We start from the raw sequence: 15080 nt of genomic DNA, 5'->3' as shown, positions 1-15080 counted from the left end.
ATTATGAGCCGTTGTGGAGCGAGAGGAGTGAGCGCTATGGAGGTCGCTTCTTGGTGAGATCGTCTACTCGACTCGAGTCACTTTGAAGCAAGCTCGAAGGTTGAATACGGGAGTTCGGTTGGTGGTGACTTCACTCTGGGCGTGAGTTGAATAGGTTATTTGCCTGAGTTGAGTCACTATGAAGCGAGTTTTGAGGACGAGGATACGAGGTCAGTTGTTAGTTCTGTATATGCTGAACACGTGTGGTATTCATTGGATGTGAATACTACTCCCTCACACAACCCCATCTCAGTAGGTTGTTTAGTACGTTTAAACGATCTGCTGAGAAAGAACATTTGCACATGTGTAGCATATGTGTGGAATAATAACCGTCTCGTTTTATGGAAGTTGAAAAGACAAGATGTAAGGATACGTGTCGAGTAGGGTTCAATGCAATGATGGCCTGTATTGGGAACTGAACGGGCGGCGTGTATAAGACGGTTTGGGGAACCGGAGAGTTGTTTGTTTTGCTTCATTTTCTTTAGATTGTTGAGATCGTTGAGTGCTCAAGTTAGTTCAATCTTCTCTATTTTTCCTCTTCTCGTTTTGTAGTTAAACCTTGCTTGTTAGGTTCTTTCCTTTTTTGTCTTCAAACATGTCTGACTCCGATGATACACGATCGGAGGAGGTTATAGTAAGGTCATTAGGGTTTGATAGTGAAGAAGATCATGTAAGATTTGAATCTGTAGTTACTATGGAGAGTAGCTCTGGTCGTTGTGAAGGTTCTTCTTCCAGTGGGTTGCCCCCTAGAAATGTAGATAAGCGTGCTTTGGGAAGTTTTGGAGATTTGAGGGATGCTTGTGGTATAGATGTTAGATACCTGGAGATACATGAAATTGGGGATGATGTTGACGCTTTAAGCAACGCGTTTGTCCCACGGGGATATGGGGTGGTGGTTTGTGAGGGGCAATTGCGAGCTGGCATGAGGATACCGTTCTCGTCACTTATCTGTAATTTTTTGAACTTTTGTAAGAAAGTGCCTTGCCAGTTCGTTGACAATACTTGGCGTTTGTTGAGAGTGTTCGACTAGTTGAATGAGAGATTGGGGTACCGTGTTGAGGTTGCTGATATTATTGAGCACTTCGCTGTGAAGCGATCTCGTGCTAATAATTTTAGTTTGCAGATGCTAACGGGGAAGTCGAGCATTCTGGACGGTGTGAGCAACGAGCCTTAGGAGAGAAGGTCATTGTTGTTAATTAGACATTACTGTGCTAGTGGTTTGAAGTTCATACTAGGGTTTGCAATTTTTTTGGTATGTTTTTGTGTCATTTGTTGTATATTTGAGCAATATTTGTTTGTTTTGAACTGACCTTGGAACTAGTTGTTTTCAGAGGTCGCTATATCCAGTCGTACTAACCGGGGTGTGATCGAAAGGTTTGCTAGGCTTAGCTGAGCTAAGAAGCAAGAGAAACTGGCCGAGGTAGTTGCTTTCTTTGTGGAAAGGGGAGGTCGTGGGATAAGGCTCAGGTGGAGGAGTCAAAAGAAAATGGCTCGTGGTCAGGTCGATAGTGAGTTTTCTAGCGAATTCGTCATGGAGCGGGAAGATAGTGGCGTTATGACTAGGGAGGCTAGAAATAGGAGCCGGAGCGGGCCTTTGAGGCCTGTGGGAGGTGCTGGGGCCTCTAGGGGTGATGGTGGGATGCCCAAGCTTAGTGGTGGGAAGGGACACCATTCTGGTTCTGATCCTACTTCCCGGGAACAAACCAAGAAGCGAGTGCCCGCTCTGGTAGATGTAGATGAGCTGAGAGTTTCAGTTCGTGAACCTGGAAGTTTGTTAAAAAGAAAAATTGTTGCTGACGACAATAGGGTGGCTAAGGCAACTCGTCTGGAAAGCATAATGAGGGAGGATTCTGGTCACCGTTCTGTAGGGAAGAAAACTAGGCGTTCTGATGGAGGTTCGGGCTCTCGGGTGAGGTCGTTCCAGAGGGTCGATCTGGGAGATGATGACCTGAACCCACTCGAGAGGGAGAAGGGTACTACTGCTGTGGCTGTTATTCCTCCTACTAGAAGAGAAAAGTCTTCTGGCAAGGGTAGTACCAAGGCTGGTCCTGGTAAGGGGAAAGGTGGCTCTCTTGAGACGAGTGTCACCTATGTTAATCCCGATACTAGAGAAACACAATACGTGATGAGGTCTGACTGTAGCTTCCAGTCGGCTCCAATCGCGAGTTGCTTGCTGGATAGCATTGTTCTTGACGGAGATCAACGGAACTTGGATGTTATGGGCGACCTTGCTGCAAACGTGAGGGCCATGGACCTTGGATATTGCTTGGTACGTACTTGTATAACTTGGTCATTTGATGTGTATGAGTAGAATGATTTATTGACTTGTGGACGTACTGCTACTTTGTAGGTACTATCCGGGTATCAAAAGTTGAAAGAGCTGGCCGTGATCGCTGAGGCTGATAAGGGCGAGCAGGAGAAGATGAAGGAAAAAATAGAGAACGTGCGTTCTGTTCAAGTCTCTCTCCAAGCCAGCTATGATGAACTGAAGAAGCAACACGATCAGGTCACTCTAGAGAAAATGGTCATGGCAGGGGCTTTGGAGGAAGCAAATGACGAGTTGGCAATGTACACTAGGTATGTGGAGAAGGCAATAGCTGCGGCCAAAGCAGCGAAGGACACCTATGAGACTCTGTTCGGATAGGCGACCGAGCTAGCCAAGGAGTACAACGATCTAGAGTAGAAATACCTTGCCTTACAGGAGGAACCAGAACGTGGGGCTCGAGGTGCAACGGTGTTAGTTGCACCTAGAGATGCTAGTACCGTTCTTCTTGTATTTGAAGGTCCTGTTCTTGTGGCTGATGTTGCTTCGGATCCCGCCCTGGATGGAGCTGCTGTGAAAGACGTGCTGGAGTCCCTAGCCATTGAGAGTTTGTCGAATGTTTCTTGAATCTTGTCAGTTGTGAAAGAAATGTCCTCTTGTTTTTGTTTATCTTATCTGTGATTGGTTGTTATGATACAATAGAGCTGGTTTCCTAGGATTGCCTGGGTAATTCACCTTTATTTATTGCTGCATAGCCTATGTCTCGATACATTGAGAGGTGATAACCTGGGCTTGCCTGGGCAGTTCACCTTTATTATCTGCTTTAGTTTGAGTTCGGAACGAACTAGTTTCCTGAGCCTGTTCGGGCAGTTCGTTCTCTTACATTTATGAAATGCATATTTATTCTCCTTGCTCTATTTCTTGATGTCTTGAATGCAATTTTCCGTGGTTGTACTTGCCTAGCGTTATAGGTTCCAACTGGTAAGAAGTGTTCAGGCTATGTAGCATTTGAGCATGAGTGAGCGTCTTGATCTTGTAGAGCGTTCTTCACTAAGTCGCGTCTAGTGTTGTAGGCTTCAACTAGTGAGAAGTGCTAAGGCTATGTAGCATGTGGGCTCGAATGAGCGTTCTCCACTGAGTCGCGTCAAACGTTGTAGGCTTCAACTAGTGAGAAGTGCTAAGGTTATGTAGGATGTAGGCTCGAATGAGCGTCCTGCTCGTAGAGACCGTTCTCTCTGTTAGAGCATCCTACTAAGAGAGGACTTTAACACGTGTTTGGCACGAGTGAGGAGGCGAAACGTTTGTGAGCAGAAATAGTAAGCACCTCGCGTTGTGGAATTTGAAAAGATGGCGGGTCGTGCAGCACGTCGGTTAGGGTTTTGATGTATTAATGGTATGTCTTGGGAAGTGAAACGGTTTACCCTAAAAGCTTTTCTTGAGAGGTTTAGGGGTACTGGTTCGTTATTTCCCTCAGGCGATTTTCCAAAGTTCTTGCCAAGCTCTAGAGTGCTTCAGGTTAGCTTCCAACTTCTTTTCTTTCTCTTCTTTTATGATATGTAAGTTTTGTATTATTCTTTTGCTGAATGTTGCGCTGTCTATGAAGTGTAGGATGGCTAAGCTAAATGGAAATGATGATGTAAGTTTGGTCTCTCCTACGGGTAGGGTGAGGAAAGGCTCTCCCCTTGTTTTGGATGAGATCGATTTCTTGCCCCATCGTAGGGCCGATCTGGGTAAGCGGAAGGCTGTTGCTTCTGACTCGAGGGCCACTAAGTGGTCCAAACCTATGGGTTGCTCTAACTCTGGTTTGCGCAAGCGAACTGGAGGTGTGGTGTTCAGGTGCCCGAGCTCGACGGGTGGGGTCGATCTGAGCGCTCACAACCGTGGTGTGGCGGGTAAGGGAAAAGTTGTTGCTGGGGAAAGTTCTAAGACTGGTTCGTTGGGGAGGCGTCTTGGCGACTTGGGAAGCGACTTTATCTACACTAGGAAGACGGGGAAGAAGCATGTAGTGAAATGATCTGACTGCAGCTTCGGGTCGGCACCCATAGCTAATTGTCTCCTGGAAGGGATTGTCTTAGAAGGGGGTAAGGAAGAGCTAGAAAGCCAAGATCTGGACAAGACTTTGAAGACCATAGATATGGCTTGCTGTTTGGTAAGCTTTTAATCTTCTCTGGTCTCTTTCTATCTTCTTGGCGAGCGTAACCTTGCTGCTTCTATTTGTAGTTTCTTGCTGGATATCAGAAAATGAACCGCACGACCCAAGTTATGGAAGCTGAGGAAAACGATGTGGGCAGGGTAAGAAAGGAACTGGAGGTTTTGAGGAAAATACATCAGGACGCTGCATCTAAGAGGACGTCGATGCTCAGTTCAATGCTTGACTTGTAGGAAAGATTGGGTGCAGCAACTGAGTACGCCAAGCACTGCAAGTCGGTTACACGAACGGCTCAGCAGGCATATGACCAAGTGTGCCAAGATTATTTGTTACTGGAGGAGATGTACTTTCAATTGAAAGAAGATCATGAACATGGGGCTCTAGGTACAAGTGTGCTTGTCGTACCTGGAGATGCTAGTAACGCTCCGTCTACCAGTACTGTTCCTGCTGAGCGAGCTAACTTGCCTGCGGATGAATAGCATGTTACTCTTGGGGCTTGACCATTGCTTCTGGATTTCTTCTCCCTTTGTGTAAGTTGTGATGTTTTGATTATTTCTTTCTAGTTTCCGATTTGTAAGTGGTTGTAAAACAATAGAACTGGTTTCCTAGGCTTGCCTGGGCAGTTCACTTTTGAAATAGTTGGGTCATGGCCCAGATACATTAAAAGCTGATACCCTGGGAAAACCTCGGCAGTTCGTGTTATTGATAACCTAGCGAACTGGTGTCCACATAAGTGGCCTGTTCGGTTATTTTGAAGAACTGGTTTCCTGAGTGTGTTCAGGTAGTTTGTTTGTTTTGCACGTTATGGAATGCATGATGTTTACTTTCATCTGAATGCTTGTTGCATATTGCTTTGACATTTTCGTAGGAATTTGACCTATAAATATATATTTCGTCGTCTAGGAAGACATTGGGTGCTATGGAGCGTTTGAGCTCAATTGAGCGTACTGCTCAGGAGAGCGGTTTGGCTGTTCTAGAGAACGTTCTGCACTAAATTGATCCTAGAGTTCTATGTATTCAACTAGTGAGAAGTGTTGGAGCTATGAAGCCCTGAGCTAGAGTGAGCGTTGTAGTTTAAGTAAGCTTGTTGCTCTTAGAAAGCATTCTACACTAAGTTAATTCTAGAAATGTAGGTTTTGAACTAGTGAGAGGTGTGTGAGCTATGCAACCTTGAGCTTGAGTGAGCGTTTGGTCATTCAGAACGTTTGAGCTTTGGATAGCGTTTAAGTTCGTTTGAATGTTTTGCTCTTAGAGAGCGTTCTGCACTTAGTTGACCTTAGGTGTATAGGTCTCCAACTAACGAGCAGTGTTAAGGCTAAGTAGCCTGTGAGCTATGTAACCCTGTGCTTGAGTGCGCGTTTTGATGTGGAGAACGTTTAAGTATTGTAGAGCGTTTTAGTTCAAGTGAGCGTTCTGCTCGTAGAGAGCGAGTTTTGCATCGACTTGATAACATTGAGGGATAGCAGTGCATTGATGCAAGAATAAAAACTGTGTATAAATGCTAAGAGTAAGAACTCATGGAATGAAATTTTTTATTGATAAAATTTCTTTAACAGGAAAGTTTTCCAAGGACGTGGAAGTGACTGTCTATCTTGGGTTTTGATCCAATATGCCCCATTGCCAATGACTCGTTCCACTATATAAGAGCTTTCCCATGTTGGTGCCAATTTCGAGTCATCCTTAGTATTTTTCAAGACTAGGTCGCCAGGTTGAAAACTTCGAAGGTTAACTCGCTTGTTGTATGCCTTCCTCAGAGTTTGCTGGTAGGATGCCACTCGAATGGCTGCTAGGTCGCGGCGTTCTTCCAGTAGGTTGACTTCTCTTGCGAGAATGGCATTGTTTTGACCGGTTTCAACAATTTCTGAGCGGGTTATTGTAACTGTAAGCTCAGCAGGGATGACGGCCTCAGTGTCGTAGCATAGTGAGAACGGTGACTTACCTGTACTAGAACGAACTGTCGTTCTATGGGCCCATAGAATGTTTTCTAGCTGCGTTAGCCACTGGCTCTTGTTCTTTTCGATCTTCTTTTTCAAGTTTTCCAAAATTGCTTTGTTACTAGCTTCTGCTTGACCATTGCTCTGAGCGTACTAGGGAGTGGAGAATGCGTGAACGATCTTCCACTTAGCCAAAAATTCTTTAACTGTTTTGCCCTTGAACTGGGAGCCATTGTCTATCACCAAAGTGTGGGGTAGTCCAAATCTAGTGATGATGTTTGTCTAGATGAAGTTTCTGACATTGACTTCTTTGACATGAACCAAGGGGATTGCTTCCACCCATTTGGTGAAGTAATCGGTTGGCGTTAGGACAAACTGAAAGCCAGTGCTTTTATGTGGGATGAATGGACTCATGATGTCCAAGCCCCACATGTGGAATGGCCAAGGGCTAGCAATGTTGATGAGTTCTTGAGCTGGCTGGATGATATTGTGGCCAAATGTTTGGCACTTGATGCATTTGAGTAAATACTTTTTTGCATCGATCTGCATTCTAAGCCAGAAGTAGCTTTGTGAGATCGCTTTGTGAGCCAAAGAGCGACCTCTTGCGTGATTGTCGCATTCTCCCTCATGGATCTCTGCGAAAATCATCTGACCTTGTTCTAGGCTTATACACCTCAGCTGAAGTCCTCCGGCGGACTTTCTGAACAGTTTGTCATTTACTAGGCAGTAACGACCTGACTGGCAGCGAACCTGTCTGGGTTTGAATCGATCTTCTGGTGCTTTGCCTAGTTTGACATAGTCTATGATAGGTTGCATCCATGTTTGGCTCATCTGAGTTTCAGAGAGTGGGCATAGGTCACTGACTTCAAGGACGTACTCATTTTGGTAAGCGGGTATATCGATTACTTCGATAAGTAGCTTCCTAGGGTCACAGTTACGTGTTTGGGTTGCTAGGTACGCCAGGCTGTCCACGTGGCGATTCTCTTCCAGTAGGAAATGGTGTATGGTGACTTTCTTAAAAGAAGGCAGTATTTGATTCACAAAATTTGAAGATATTTAGAAAGGTTACCTTCATTGGTGGTGTATTCATTGGCGACCTAGCAAACAACCAGTTGTGAATCGCTAAAGACCTTCAACTCCTGGACATCGAATTCCAATGCCGTGCGAAGCCTATAATCAGGGCTTCGTATTAAGCTTCATTGTTTGAAGTTGCGAAATCAATGCGAACTGATTTTTCCACCATGTTGCCATCTGGTGACACTAGGACTACACCCACTCCGCTGCCACCTGGGTTGCTTGCTCCATCTACGAAAAGTGACCATACAGATGCGTCCTGTTGTTTAGAGGTCGGTCGGTGGTTCCCAGTTAAGATCGTCGACTGGGAAATCGGCTAAGAAATCTGCAACGACCTGTCCCTTCTGTGAGGTTCCCGGGGTGAACTCTATGTGGTGTTCCTCGAGTTCTTCTGCCCATATTGCCATGCGATTTGTCTTGTTAGCCTTGAGAAGGATCTTCTTCAGAGGTAGATCAGTTTGAACTTTGATTGGATGCACCTGAAAGTATGGCCTGAACTTTCTTGCGGAATAAAGTAGTGCCAGTACTGCCTTTTCAATTGTGGAATAGTTCTTTTCAGCTGGTAATAGCGTCTTGCTAGTGAAGTAGATCGACTTTTCGGCGTTCTGCTCCTTGAAGAGAACCGAACTGATGGCGAAGTCAGAGACGGCTAAGTATAGCCCCAGCGTCTCTCCATCAATTGGTTTTGCTAATACGGGTGGTGTTGTGAGGTATTCTTTGAGAGTGGAGAACGCCTAGTGGTATTGCTCGTTCCATGAGAACTGTTCACCCTTTTTGAGAATTTGTAGGAAGGGTCGGCATTTGTCAGAAGCTCTCGATATGAATCAGTTTAAAGCTGCCACCATCCCAGACAGTTTCTATATCTGCTTCTTTGTTTTTGGATCTGGCATATCCAAGAATGCTCGAATCTGATTTGGGTTTGCTTCTATCCCTCGTTAAGATACCTGATATCCAAGAAATTTCCCGGAGGACGCTCCGAAAAGGCATTTCTCGGGGTTGAGCTTCATCTGAGTTTGCCTCAATCTGGAGAACGCTTGTTCGAGATGGCCCAAGTGGTCTCCAGCTTTCTTGCTTTTTACCACCATGTGGTCTATGTAGACCTCAATGGTATCACCTAACATGTCTTATAACATATCAGTGACCAATCATTGGTAGGTCGCTCCGGCGTTCTTTAGGCTGAACAGGAAGACGGTGTAACAGTAGATGCCTTGCTCTGTTACGAATGCGATTTTTTCTTGGTCTTCTTCAACAGTGGGATTTGGTTGTAGCCACTCTAGGCGTCCATGAACGAAAGGAGTTCGTGGCCAGCGGTTTGGTCCACGAGTTGGTCGATTCTTGGTAAGGGGAAACCATCTTTAGGGGTTTCTTGGTTGACATTGGTGAAGTCGACACATAGGCGAACTGTGTCATTCTTCTTTGGGACTGCCATAATGTTAGCAATCCACTCAGGGTACTCCACTTTTCTAATAAAGCCTACTTTTTTTAGATTGTCGATCTCGTCATTTATTGTTTTTTTGAACCTAAGGGAAAGTTTCCTAGGTCGTTGGCGAACTGGTTTAGCATTTGGATTCACATTTAACTTATGGCATGCAATATTAATTCCAGGCATATCGATGTACGACCAAGCAAAAACATCTTTATTTAATGATAAAAAGCTTACAAGTTGTGCCTTGAGAGTAGGGTCAAGGTTAGCTCCTACATAAACAAACTTGGGATCATCCTCAGTTCGTAGGTTAACATTTTCCTTCAACTCGGTCTGAGCAACCGTTTCAATGGGCTGAGCGACCTCTGGGGTCTTAGTCTCTGGCGGTGTCTCCTTGACCGGAAGGGGTGGGGCTACCTCTGGGGTCTGAGCTTCTGGAGGGGTGTGTTGGACTGAGCCCCCAGTGTTCTCCTTTGTCAGTTCGCTTCGGGGGCCTTGGTCAGGATTTTGACCTCAGAGATGAAGTCTTCTGCTAGCTTAGCTTTAACGATCTCTCCCTTGTCTTTGAGTGAAGCCCCAGCAGGCTTGTTGATTGAGAGGATCTGGTTGCAATTGTGGGCATTGAGCTAGTTGCTTCTGAGCTCCATCATGCCTCTAGGGCCAGGGAACCGTAAAACCTGATGAAGTGTGGGTGGAACTGCTTGCATCTTGTGGATCCAACGTCGTCCTAAAATAGCAGTATATGACGAGTTGACATCCAGAACGCTGAAACACGTGTTGATGCTGACTTTGTCTGTGTGCGACCCAACTGAGACAGGTAGAATGATGTCTCCTATTGGGTCGGTTTGTGATCCATTGAAGCCATAGAGAGGGGCTATTGGATCGATCATGACTGACTTGGGCATGTTTATCTCCTTTAGAGTTTGGTAGAATAAGATGTCACACGAACTGCCTGAGTCTATCAGGACGCGCTTGACAGTCCAGTCGTTGATCTTGACGTGGACCATTAGGGCGTCATTGTGTGGGAGGCACACCTTGTTGAGATCGGCCTCAGTGAAAGTAATGTCTCCTGAGTTGTGGGCCATTGCATGTGGGGTAGGAGCCGTTTGGGAGGAGAATCGGTAGACCTCATGCAGAGCGCCTACTCGTCTCCTTTTCTCCCTGGAGGATGCTACAGAGTCGTCTTGGAATGTGATCATGTCAATTGTTCTGTGATTCTCCCTATCCGAAGAGTGTTGGTGGCGTTCATGGCGAGAACGCTCATTGGTGCGTCCTCTAGCGTGTGAACGAGGTCCTTGGTGGTGGCGTGGAGGAGATCGGCTTCGTTCTTAGCGAGCTATGAGCTTATGGCGCAGGTCGCCATCGGCTATATCAGTATAGTGCTTGATATGACATGCCTCAATGAGGTCTTAGAGGTAGTGCTTGAATCCACGGCAGTCGTTGGTCTCATGGCACTTTGCTTTGTGGAAAGCGCAGTATCGCTTTCCTGGTGTGCCTTCTGGTCGCTTTACCTCAGGTTGGTAATGGGCCGCTGTTTTTATTTTCTTCAGTATATAGCTTGGAGATCTTGTCAGCATAGCGAACTTGCGTTTCATGTGCATCTTGGTACCAGACTTCTGTCCCTAAGGTCTGGGTCGTTTGTTTGAGGACGGGACAGTGTCTGAGATTGATGTGACTTCCTCTTGTTCACCATCGTTATCTAAAGCTTCCTGTAGCTTTATATACTTGTACACTCGAGTGTACAAGTCTTCTAACTTTTCAGGACGCTCCTTTATGAGCGACCTGTATAGCCAGGTACTTTTCCGGATTGCCTTGGTGAATGCCAAGGTTGCAAAGGACTCTTGGAGGTCGCTTTCTATGGACAGCAAGTCTGTCTTGAATCGTCCTAAGAAGGAGCAAATTGACTCATCTTTCTTCTGATACAACATGAAGAGTGAGTCTACATCGGTTTTCTTACGTCTGTTGTGGAAGTAATGGTTAGTGAACTGATCAGTTAGCTTTCAAATCTATCGACGGAGTTTGGTTCCAGTGAGTAGAACCAGTCTAGAGCTCCTTCTTTCAGACTTGCGGAAAATAGGCGGCACTGCAAGTAGTCAAACTCTTGCGCACTATAGAGTGCGAGGCTCTGGATGTAGCGAGCTACGTGATGACCTGGACACGAACTTCCATCATACATCGCGAAACGCGGCTGTATGAAATCGTGCGGGGAGGGCTTACTGAGTATCTTCGGAGTAAATGGGGATGCTCGATAAGTTTTCAGCATCTTTTGGACAATCTGAGTGGCGTCCTTCTTCACATCACTCTGGTCAATTCGTTGAGACAACTCGTTGATTTGCTGATTCACTTCGTTAATGCCGTCTTCGGCTGTGACTCCGTTGGGGTTTTGGGCTACCACCTGAGTTTTTAGTGCGGCGTTCTCCTATCGTAAGAGGGTGATGCCGTCATTCATGGTTCCCATCTGTGCAGCCATAACCTTCATTTGATCTTGGAGGCTTTCCATGCTTCGTGGGCTTGAAAATTAACGATTCTAGGAAGATGGTTGGAAGAAATGGAAATTTTGAGTAAATAAATTTTCAAGTAATTCGATCCACAGACGACGCCAATGTAAATGTTATATTTCGTCTAACCTTACTGGAGTAGATAATTAGGAGGAGATGGATCAATTTATTAGGTTTGACCGAGTTCGTGTAGACGAACTACCTACGTATCAAGTTCTCTTTCTTTGGGGGAACTTGAATCAGGTCAGACGTAGTTCCTCATCCTCTTTATATAGGTAAGATGCCCGCGCCTCATGCTCTCCCACTTCAGGTCAGATCCAAGTCTTCAGGTCACTTATGAGCCATGATGGCGAGTTATGGAGAATCAATGAGCTGCATGCCTGAAGCTTCGACCTTGATGGGTGTAATAAAGGCTTACGTTACAAGTCGTTGTGGAGCGAGCGCTATGGAGATCACTTCTTAGTGAGATCGTCTACTCGACTCGAGTCACTTTGAAGCGAGCTCGAAAGTCGAATACGGGAGATCGGTTGGTGGTGACATCACTTTAGGCGCGAGTTGAATATGTTGTTTGCCTGAGTTGAGTCACTATGAAACGAGTTCTGAGGACGAGGATACAAGGTCAGTTGGTTCTATATATGCTGGACACGTGTGTGGCATTCATTGGATGTAAATACTACTCCCTCACAAACTTGGCCCAGAGAAACCAATATAAAAAAGACTAATTTTGTAATAAAAGAATTAAAATTAATCATGCATTTATTAAAGCTACTTGTACCACCTATTTTCTCATTAGATTTGATATAACATTAAAATCTCCTAATATAATCCAGGGACTTGGGATACAAGGAGCAAGGTCCCTAATTTCATTCCAAATTTTTATTCTTTGACTAGATATGGGATGACCGTACACAAAAGTGAAATACCATTCAAAATTATTTGGCTATTTTAAATTCTACATATTATGTGGTGAGAAGTTGCTCCGATGATATCCAAACTTATGTCCTCCTTCAGAAAGATGGCCAATCCTCCCTTAGATCCCACTGCTGGTACACAGAAGCTCCTACCATACCTTATTTGCTTAGTTATTGACTCGATCCTACTAACCTGTGCCTTAGTTTATGAAATGCATACTACCGCTGGGTTACTTTTGCTGATAAGGTCCTTCAGAGATTGAATTGATGTGGGATATCTATCCCTTGACAATTCCATGCATTCAATGAGATGGAGGTGACTGTCCCCGCAAACCCAGTAGTATTTCCTTTTGAATTGGAGCCATTTTGTTGTGTTGCCTGAGACAATGATGGGTAGTTGTTCTGATTTGGTGCCATTCCAGTTGTTCCAACTTCAATGTTATAGGTCAGCCTGCGAGCTACAGATGAGTAGTCCACTGCCAGAGGAATCGGTTGTGTGACACTGTTGTCAGATTCATACTCTACCATCTCTTGTCCATGAGGATTCGCTTCATACACCAGAATTCCCAGATTCTCCTCAGAGTTTTCAGATTCCGATTGTTCTTCCTCAGATTCAGATTCAGTGTCTTCACTGCTATCACTCATGAGATCAAGCTCCTGTCCGTTACCACTGTGAGACGCACTTGATCCACTTGATATGGTAATGATGTTTGCCCCTGGTGAAATCAAGGCATTCATATTTCCTTTGCGTCTCATCTCATCAGCTATTTTCTTAGCCTTCTTCGATTTCTTCTCTGCTATTCTAATGAAACAGATATTCTGTTACTGGTCTCTTAGATTCCATGCTTTACTCTAAGGCTCCAAGCATATGTGAAAAATGTGATATGAGATACAGCAAAGTTTGAAACGGAATCAAGAGCTAAATGAAATAATGAAACTATGAAAAGACGGAGTTGGTTCAAAGCCCATGATTTGGAATGGCGTTGGACTTGTTTGGTCCAGCACTCCAGCATTTAAATGCAATGGGCCCGAGTGTGAATTGGGCTTTCCAGCTATAAAAGTACGTAAGTACGTAACAGGCCTCATGCACACACGTTTGTAAAGGAAAAAGGAAAAAAAATGTTTACGGTATTGTTTTCTAATTTTGCCAGAAATTCTTGTGAAGATGAAATACCACTCCATAAAATCTATAAAATCTATTGCCATTACCAAATTATTATCATTATAATTGGTTTTGTAAATTGGCATTTGCCGATTACAGTTGAATGAAAATAACTATTCAACTCAATTTTGCTCATGCAACAGTTACATGCAAACTTTAGAAAGTAAATTATTTTTCCATCTAGAATTCACAACTGAAAGTTTACTGCAAGAGTTTTCTCCAAATAGTAGCCACCAAAACTACATCCAGTGCATCAAATACTGCAGTATATCACTATATCATGTATCATAACTTCTACAGGTCCATAATGCTGCAGCAGTTCTTTCTCAATCAATAGAAAACCACATTTCCTTATTACAAATGACAAATGGCAGGCATCCAGATAGCAGCACTAGATTTCACACCCATCCCCCTATTGTTCAACACAACCTAGAGTCCTAGAGTACCAATAGTAGACATAAAAGGCAACGTCTTGCAGTGAGAGAACAGTGCACATATCTTATATCTCCATCAGACTCCGCATCCATCAAAAAATGCACCAGAAAAACATCTTCCACCTCATGTTCATAGAAAGAAGTTCACCATCTTTTGCAGAAAAGATTTGTTTTAAATCATCCAAAGTAAATTATATAGAAGCACTAGATTTCACACCCATCCCCTATTGTTCAACACAGCCTAAAGTACCAATAGTAGACATAAAAGGCAATGTCTTGCAGTGAGAGAACAGTGCACATATCTTATATTTCCATCAGACTCTGCATCCATAAAAAAAAATGCACCAGAAAAACGTCTTCCACCTCATGTTCTGAATGTTAGTTCATAGAAAGAAGTTTGCCATCTTTTGCAGAAAAGATATGTTCTAAATCATCCAAAGTAAATTATATAGAAGCACTAGATTTCACACCCATCCCCTATTGTTCAACACAACCTAGAGTACCAATAGTAGACATAAAAGGTAAGATCCATCAGAAAATGCACCAGAAAAACAGCTTCCATCTCATGTTCTGAATGTCAGTTCATAGAAAGAAGTTCGCCATCTTTTGCAGAAAAGGTTTGTTCTAAAATATCCAAGGTAAATTACACTCAATATATAGAACTAAAACCCTAGAATGCCCAAAACAGTAAGAGCTCCAATTTATACAGCAGGCAATTCAAATATATATCTCTAGGCCCCTCTACATGTAGCACGAAACTCCAACCACAATCTCACCTTTCAAGTAGCTTGCATACAAACACTTCACCTTTTTTTTTAGTTTTATGTTTATCTAATAGTCATTCTTGCACATGTCTCTGATATTGTCAATCTCCAAAATCTATAACTATAGTGGCCGCGATACATCTCCAAAAACTAATATGTGCCCCTTTTGTTAAGCATATAGTTTTCTAGTACTCTTCACGTATTCCCAGAAACTCGAGTAAGTTATAAAAAAAAATACACACTATCGCATAAGATACCAAAATAACAATTGATGATTTCATCCCCCTGAACTCTGACTGACTAACAGCCCTGAATTGAGAATACTGTACTTTTAAAGTCCCAGGATAACCTATTTCTGAAAAGAGCATCAAGCTTTCCTTTTACCTTTATTCTACTTCAATATCAATAAAGAAAAGACCTAATTAACAG

The sequence above is a fragment of the Coptis chinensis genome, chromosome 3 (genome assembly GCF_015680905.1).
Source record: "Coptis chinensis isolate HL-2020 chromosome 3, ASM1568090v1, whole genome shotgun sequence".
Classification (NCBI taxonomy): domain Eukaryota; kingdom Viridiplantae; phylum Streptophyta; class Magnoliopsida; order Ranunculales; family Ranunculaceae; genus Coptis; species Coptis chinensis.
The sequence above is the reverse complement of the archived record's forward strand: the minus strand, read 5'-3'. Positions refer to the sequence as shown.